This window comes from Desmodus rotundus, chromosome 9 (genome assembly GCF_022682495.2).
Source record: "Desmodus rotundus isolate HL8 chromosome 9, HLdesRot8A.1, whole genome shotgun sequence".
Classification (NCBI taxonomy): domain Eukaryota; kingdom Metazoa; phylum Chordata; class Mammalia; order Chiroptera; family Phyllostomidae; genus Desmodus; species Desmodus rotundus.
This window is the reverse complement of record NC_071395.1, coordinates 60,557,305-60,565,366: the sequence shown is the minus strand read 5'-3', so window position 1 is coordinate 60,565,366 and position 8,062 is coordinate 60,557,305.

The following is an 8,062-nucleotide window of genomic DNA, read 5'->3' as shown; positions in this document are numbered from 1 at the left end:
GGCATTTCTGTATACCAACAATGAAGTATCAGAAACAGAAACTAGGAAGAAAATCCCATTTACTAGAGCAACAAGAAAAATAAAGTACCTAGAAATAAATCTAATCAAGAAGGTAAAAGATCTGTATTCAAATCTACACAATACTGAAGAAATAAATTAAGGAAGACACAACAAATAAATGGAAGTGTATACCATGTTCATGGATTGGAAGAATTAACATCATCAAAATGTCCATATTACCCAAAGGAATTTATAGATTCAACACAATCGCTATTAAAATACCAATGATATATTTCACAAATATAGAATAAATATTTCAAAAATTTATTTAGAACAATAAACAACCCCAAAGCTTCAGCAATTTTGCTAGAGAAGAACAAAGTAGGAGGGATCACAATACTTGACGTCAAACTATATTACAAGGCCACTGTAATCAAAACAGTCTGGTACTGGCATAAGAGCAGACACATAGATCAATGGAACAGAATAGAGAGCCCAGAAATATACCCAATTCTCTATGGTCAATTAATATACAACAAATGGGCCAAGAACATAAAATGGAATAAAAATACCCCTTTCAATAAATAGTGCTGGGAGATCTGGACAGGTACATGCAAAAAAAAAAAAGAAAAAAAAAGAAACTAGACCACCAACTTACACCATACACAAAAATAAACTCAAGATGGATAAAAGACTTAAATATAAGTCGTGAAACCATAAAAGTCCTTGAGGAGAACATAGGCAGGAAAATCTCAGATATTCCATGCAGCAGTATCTTCACCAGCATCGCCTAGGGCAAGGGATATAAAGGGAAGAATAAACAAACGGGACTACATCAAACTAAATAGCTTCTGCATGGTAAAGGAAACAGCAGCAATATGAAAAGGGAATCAACTGTATGGGAAAACATATTTGTCAATGATACCTTGGACAATGGTTTGATCTCCAGGATATAAAAAGAACTCATACAACTCCACTCCAGGAAGACAAAGAATCCAATTAAAATTTGGGCAAAGGGCCTGAACAGACACTTCTCCAACGAGGACATACAGAGGGCTCAGAGACATATGAAAGGATGCTCAGCATCACTAGCCATCGCAGAGATGCAAATTAAAACCACAATGAGATACCACTTCACACTGGTCAGAATGGCCATCATTAACAAATCAACACACAACAAATGCTGGTGAGGATGTGGGGAAAGGGAGCCTTGGTGCACTATTGGTGAGAATGCAGACTGGTGCAGCCACTGTGGAAAACAGTATGAAATTTCCTCAAAAACTAAAGACAGGACTTCCTTTTGACCCAATGATACCACTGCTGAGATCAAAATATAGGCAGGATTGTTTTTTCCTGAAACTCCTAATTTTTTTTTGTAGTTAAACATCTTTTATCTTTGTATACACATGTTTATTTTTTTCTGTGCTTGTGTGTGGCCTAATCTCTTCTTAAAGGTCACCACACCTGTTGAAATAGAACCCCCACCAATAAACTCACTAACTTTAATTCTAACCTTAATTTTTAAAACCATCAATCCAAATACAGGAACATTCAGAGTTAATTAGCCTTTAAACTTCAAATTGTGAATCTGGGAGACACAGTTCAGTTTTTAACATACATTAATTCTTGCCTAAGAGGTTCACACAGAAATGGAGCTTCTGGTAGGAGGATATGGATTGAAAAAATAAAAGGATATGGATATGTAATATTTTCATATTTTTACATCGACAGCCAGATTCCAAACTAAAAAGGCAATAGCAGTGACATTGGCACCAGTATTGTCTAGTCATGGCTGCTTCATTGCATTCAGCCTGACTTGAAAGTTATCACTGTTAAAATTAAATCTACCTGGTGTCTGGTTGTCCACAGTGGTTATTTTATCACAGTGGTTTCAGTGATGCTTTGAGTAATTTTTAGTTATTTACAGGTCACATAAATTTTCCCATTCTAGGGTCATTTGCTCAGATTCTTTCCCTGTGATGGGCTTTCTCCCTAACTGAAATGTTTAAGTAATTTTCTCTTTGGTAAATCTGAAATTTCCATAATGATGGTATCAAATCTTGATTTAATGTAAAACAAATTGCAATCAGTGCCTTAATTTGAAATTTTAAAAGTTCTTTTAATGTGTTTGTCCCCTGTACACTCTCTCCAAATTAGGAAGGAATGGCATTCTCTAGAACATTTCCTTCCATGTCAGGGACAAATCAACTCTCAGTAGCTTAGAGGGAATTTGGAGAAATGTGTGTTAGAGGATTCTCGGTTCTTGACCTGACAGGTTGAGCAGCCATTAGAATCCATAAGCCTTGGTATACTCATTTCTATAATCAGGTTGTTTGTTGCAGACTCACAGAGGCAATGCTCTTAATATAGACTATTCACACAGAGAGGTCTGTTGTTTCTCAGTTAACAAGATGCCTTGAATGGAATAATTGTATAATTCTCCAAAACCCAGTAAACTCAAATTATACATTTATAGCTCAGAATTATTTTCATCTTAGGGACTCCTGTCCCTCCACTATGTTTTTGAAGAACTGAGAGTTCCTTGGTGATCTTCACACACTGATCATTTTAATGGTCATGGTGTTGTTGGCTATGTTATGTCCTTTATTTTCTTTTAATGAGTGTAAATATGACACCAGCTTTTCCATGGATGAGGCTTGCACCTTGAGGGCCCTTCAGTAGCCATGATAAAGAATTGATTGGATTGGTAGTATCTAGGGGTACCAGCTTTTCCATGTAAAACCATTATTTACATGATTACTTAGCCATTCACCTACCTGGCATTCAATATATTCTAGACTAGCTTTTTACTAGGTGGTTATTGGTGTTCTCTTCCATATAAGGTGACTCTACCTTCAGCTTGTGTTCTTGGAATATCCCTCATCTCTCTGAGCCTCAGTTTTCTTCTCTGCACAGTGGGTAGTAGAAAATAAATCTTGTATAATGTTTGGTGGAGTTAATTTCATTATCCATGGTAGGTGCTTTGTTTTGCATAATATACTGCTGGACCTGCTGTGGTTGTACAGAGTTATCTCATGAACAGCCCTCTTCCTCTTTCTTTACCGATGTGTGGACATTGAAAGTTTGGAAGAGCACATGGAAAGCAACCTGTTAAAGAGATATATATGGTAACAATCTGGTTGTGGTTTTTGTTTTTGGTGTGGACAGATTAAAGATTTCTGGAGGCTGCAGAAAATCCCATGGTCCACTGAGATATTTGAAATAATTTTGGATGACCTTTATGTATTGTACTTTGACCATAAATGTTATATATTATGCTACTGGAAGGCACTTTCTGAGACACTTACCATAACTCAGAGGTAAAAGCAGACACAATCCCTGATCTTCATTTTAGTCAGAAATTCAGACAATCAAACTAGATATTATTTGAGGTCTCCCACATTTTACTGATGGTGTCTTTATAGCCTTCTATGTATCTGGAGGCATTTTCTAAATGCTTACATAAATGATGGCTTATAGGACCACTTAAATATGTGAGTGATCCTTGAGCTAAGAAAAATAGCCTCATGTTTTAAAAGGAAGTGTACTGGGTAGGAGAACATGAGGTTGTGGGTGAGGCTATCTTCCCAGAACCCTGGATTTTGTCCTAGCCTACTTTAAGGTGTTGCCTCATTTCTTCTTTTCCTCTGCCGCTGATGGCCCTACCCTTGTGCCCTTCACTTTTAACTACTCCACCACTGATTTAGCCAACCAGAGTCTGTGGGGCAAGACTCTTTAAAATTCAGCTATACAAGTTCCAGCCAAGATGGAGGCATAGGTAGAAACCCTTCGCTTCCTTGCACAACCAAAAAGAGAAAAACAACCAATCTAAAATCAATAAGCAACCACAAGTGCCAGGAAATCAAACTGCATGGAACTTCAACCACCATGGAATTAAAGAAACAGAGAACAACCAGACCAGTAGTGTGTTGAATGGAGAGAAACTATGGTGAGACAGAGGACAATAGGGTGGGGCTGGTTGTAGTGCAGTGGCAGGCTGCATGGGAGGGGCTGAATTAAGAAGAAACTGAGACTCAGAGGTGGTTGTGGAAAGTGTACTAGAGATGAGCAAGTGAGCTGCATTGTTCCCTCTCTGGCCCCTCCCCCACGGAGAGTGCCTTAGAACAGCAAGGAGGTTTGTCCTGCCTGGGTAAATACCTAAGGCCCCACCCCCTTACAACTTATCAGGGGCTCTGAGCAAAGAAATAGGGCCAAAATGAAGGAACAGTGCAAAACCTCAGAAAGAAAACTAAACAATGAGTAAATAGTCAACCTATCTGACAGAATTTAAAGCCCTGGTAATCAAAATGCTCACAAAACTGTTTGAGCTTGGTCAAAAAATGAAAGATACCCAAAATGAAATAAAGCAAAATATTCAGGGAACCAACAGTGAAGGGAAGGAAACCAGGACTCAAAGCAACGATTTGGAACAAAAGGAAGAAATAAACATCCAACTGGATCAGAATGAAGAAACAAGAATCCAAAAAAATGAAGAGTCTTAGGAACCTCTGGCACAACCTGAAACATTCCAATATCCGAATTATAGGGGTTCCAGAAGGAGAAGAACAACAGCTAGAAATTGAAAACTTATTTGAACAAATAATGAAGGAAAACTTCCCCAATCTGGAGAAGAAAATAGACTTTCAGGAAGTCCAGGAAGCCCAGAGAGTCCCAAAGAAGATGGACCCAAAGAGGAACCCACCAGGGCACATCATCATTAAGTTGCCCGAGATTAAAGACAAAGAGAGAATCTTAAAGGCAGGAAGATGAAAGGAGAGAGTTACCTACAAAGGAGTGCCCATAAGGCTATCAGCTTATTTCTCCAAAGAAACCTTACAGGCAAGAAGGGCTGGAAAGAAGTATTTGAAGTCATGAAAGGCAAGGACCTACATCCAAGATTACTCTATCCAGAAAAGCTATCATTTAGAATGGAAGAGCAGATAAAGTGCTTCCCAGATAAGGTCAAGTTAAAGGAGTTCATCATCATTAAGCCATTGTTTTATGAAATGGTAAAGGGACTTATCTAAGAAAAGGAAGATAAAAAATATGAACAATAAAATGACAACAAACTCACAACTATCAACAAATGAACCTAAAAAAAAAATAAAGAAAAACAACAAAAACAAAAACTAAGCAAACAGCTGGAACAGGAACAGAATCAGAGAAATGGACATCACATGGAGGGTTTTCAGTGGGGAGGGGGAGGGGAGGAATAGGGGGGAAAAGGTACAGGGAAGAAGAAGCATAATTGGTAGGTGTTAAGTATTCAGGGAGAAGTCATAAATGGTATAGGAAACAGAGAACTCAACTTATATGTACAATCCATGGATTGAACTAAGGTGGGGGATGCTGGAGGGTTGGGGGGTGGAGGCTGGAGGGGGGATAAAAGGGGAAAATTTGGGAAAACTGTAATAGCATAATAAATAAAATATAATTTAAAAAAATAAAAGGAATCACACACACAAAAATTCAGCTATACAGAGACAGTTGCACAAAACCTGGTGAAAGGTCCCTGAAAATAGGATCCACTTTTTCCTTTTCACACTTGCTCTACACTCTGAATGTTTTTACTACAGTTTTAGAATATATGAAGGAATGGGGTACCACAAACTTCCAAATTCATAATTTGGAATTGCCACAGAAAAGTGATGTTAATTTAAGGTACTGAACTTACCTTTTGGCTTCCTCTTTCTTAATAATGTAATTTATAAAAGCACTTATCTCATAGAAACTTCTTGGGAAATAAATGTGGTATGAAATGGTAAAAGATAGTGTTTTCATTTTTAAATGCTGTGTTTTTTAAAAAATGAGTAAGATAATAATGACCACATTAGACGAGCTTGACTTGGTAGAATTTAATAGAGCATTTCACCCAAAAAATGCAGGTTACACATTTTTGTAGAGTACATTGAATATTTCCCAAGATAAATCAAGTGCTTAGTTACAAAACAATTTTCAATAAATTAACAGAATTTGAAATTACTTTGAGCATATTTTTCTGACCAAAATGGTAGGAAACTAATGATCAACTATAATTTTAAAACAATTCAAAATTCACTGCCATTAACATAAAATGTGCTTTCTGGGAAACCCAAGAACTATAAAAAAATGGAGGAGAAGAATTCTTTATCATTTTTATCCAATCATATACTGATGGACACAGGCTGCTTCCAAATCTTGGCTATTGTAAATAAAATTTCAATTAACATAGGTATGCATATATATTTTTTGAAATAGTGTTTTGGGTTTCTTCAGGTAATTTTCTGGAAGTGAAAATATTGGGTCATAAGGCAGCTTGATTTTTAGTTTCTTAAAGAAACGATATAGTGTTTTCTATGGCTAATGCAGTAAGCTGCATTGTGACCAAATGCACATGAGGATATTTACACAAAGGAAATCTGCTTGACCATAAAAAAGAAAACCTATCTTTTGTTATAGCATAAATGAACCTGTAGTGTATTATGCTAAGTAAAATAAGCAGTCATAAAAAGAAATACCATATAATTTCATTAATATGTATAATATAGTAAACGGAATAGAAACAGAGTCATAAATATGGGAAACAGACTAACATGCCAGAATAGATGGGGTTAAAATACTGGTTAAGGACTTTCAGTCAAGATGGCAGTATAGGTAAACATGGCTTGCCTACTTCCATAATCACATCAAAATTACAACTAAATACAGAACAACCATCACACAGAATGAACAGAAATTGAGTTGAATGAAAGTCTGACAACTATGGAATTAAATAAACCACATCCATCCAGATTTGGAGGAGGAGCGGAGATGTGGAGACAGTGAACAGGCTAGTCCAACATCCACATGTGGTGGATAAAAACTCAGGAGGGCTTTCTCAGGAGTGAGGAGTTCTAAACCCACACCAGGCCCCCCCAGCCCAGGGTTCCAGTGCCAGGAAGGTAAGTCTCCTTAACTCCTGGCTGCAAAAACCACTGGGGATTGAATTGGTGGCAGAAACTTCTAAGTCCCAAGCAATTCCCCTTAAAAATCTCATATATGGACTTACTCAGACTCACTTCCTCTGAGCTCCAGCACCAGGGTAGCAACTTAAAAGGCACCAGTGGCACACAGGGAGGAACTGAAGTGTCTGGCATCAAGGGAGGAGATGGAGGAAAGCTTTCTTCCAGAGAGAAAGGCAGGCAGAGGCCATTGTACCTTTTCTGAGCCCTCTCTCAACAGAGCAACAGACCCAGAAGGCAAGTGCCATCAATCAGACTCCATCAACCTGGCTAACACTGTTTGTCCTTCCATGGAGATCACCTGAGACTCAGTATCACCCAACTTATGGGCCCACCTAAACTGTTAACTGTGACTTTATGTATGAATGGCCTGTCTTGGCTCATGCTTCACAACTTCCCAAAACCTATCATACAAGCAACAGCTGGCCTCAGTAAGCCCTCAGCCCCCATGACCCTTGCTAAGTGGCCCCAGGCTTGGCACTAGCAGCAGCCAGCATAGATTCATAACTTGGCTTTGCCTGGGAATCTCCAAGTCCGTCACAAGTGTGAACCATCTGAAATTGCTTCATAGATCATGCAGAGTGGCCCTGGGCAGAACACATGTAGGGTCTGACTATGAAAAATAAAATAGCAATAAATACATATCTATCAACAATTGAATCTAAAGATGAAGGTGTAGGTAGATATATTTTGCCTCCTCGCACAACCAAAAGAAGGACAGCAACAAATTTAAAAACAAAAAATATCCACAACTGCCAGAAAATTGAACTGTATAGAAGTCCGACAACCAAGGAGTTAAAGAAGAAACATTCACCTAGACTGGTAGGCGGGGTGGAGATGGGCAGTCAGGGTGGAGGGAACTCACAACAAGGTGGTGGCTGGAGGGCTGGGGAGGGCGAGACAGCAGTGGGCAGATCGGGTGGTCCCACATTTGTGTGCAGATAAACTGGGAGGAACAACTTGGGAGCGAGACAGATAGTACAACCCAGGGTTTCAGCACAGGGAAATAAAGCCTCAAAACCTCTGACTGAAAAATCCTGTGGGGGTTGCGGCAGTGGGAGAAAATCCCAGCCTCTTAGGAG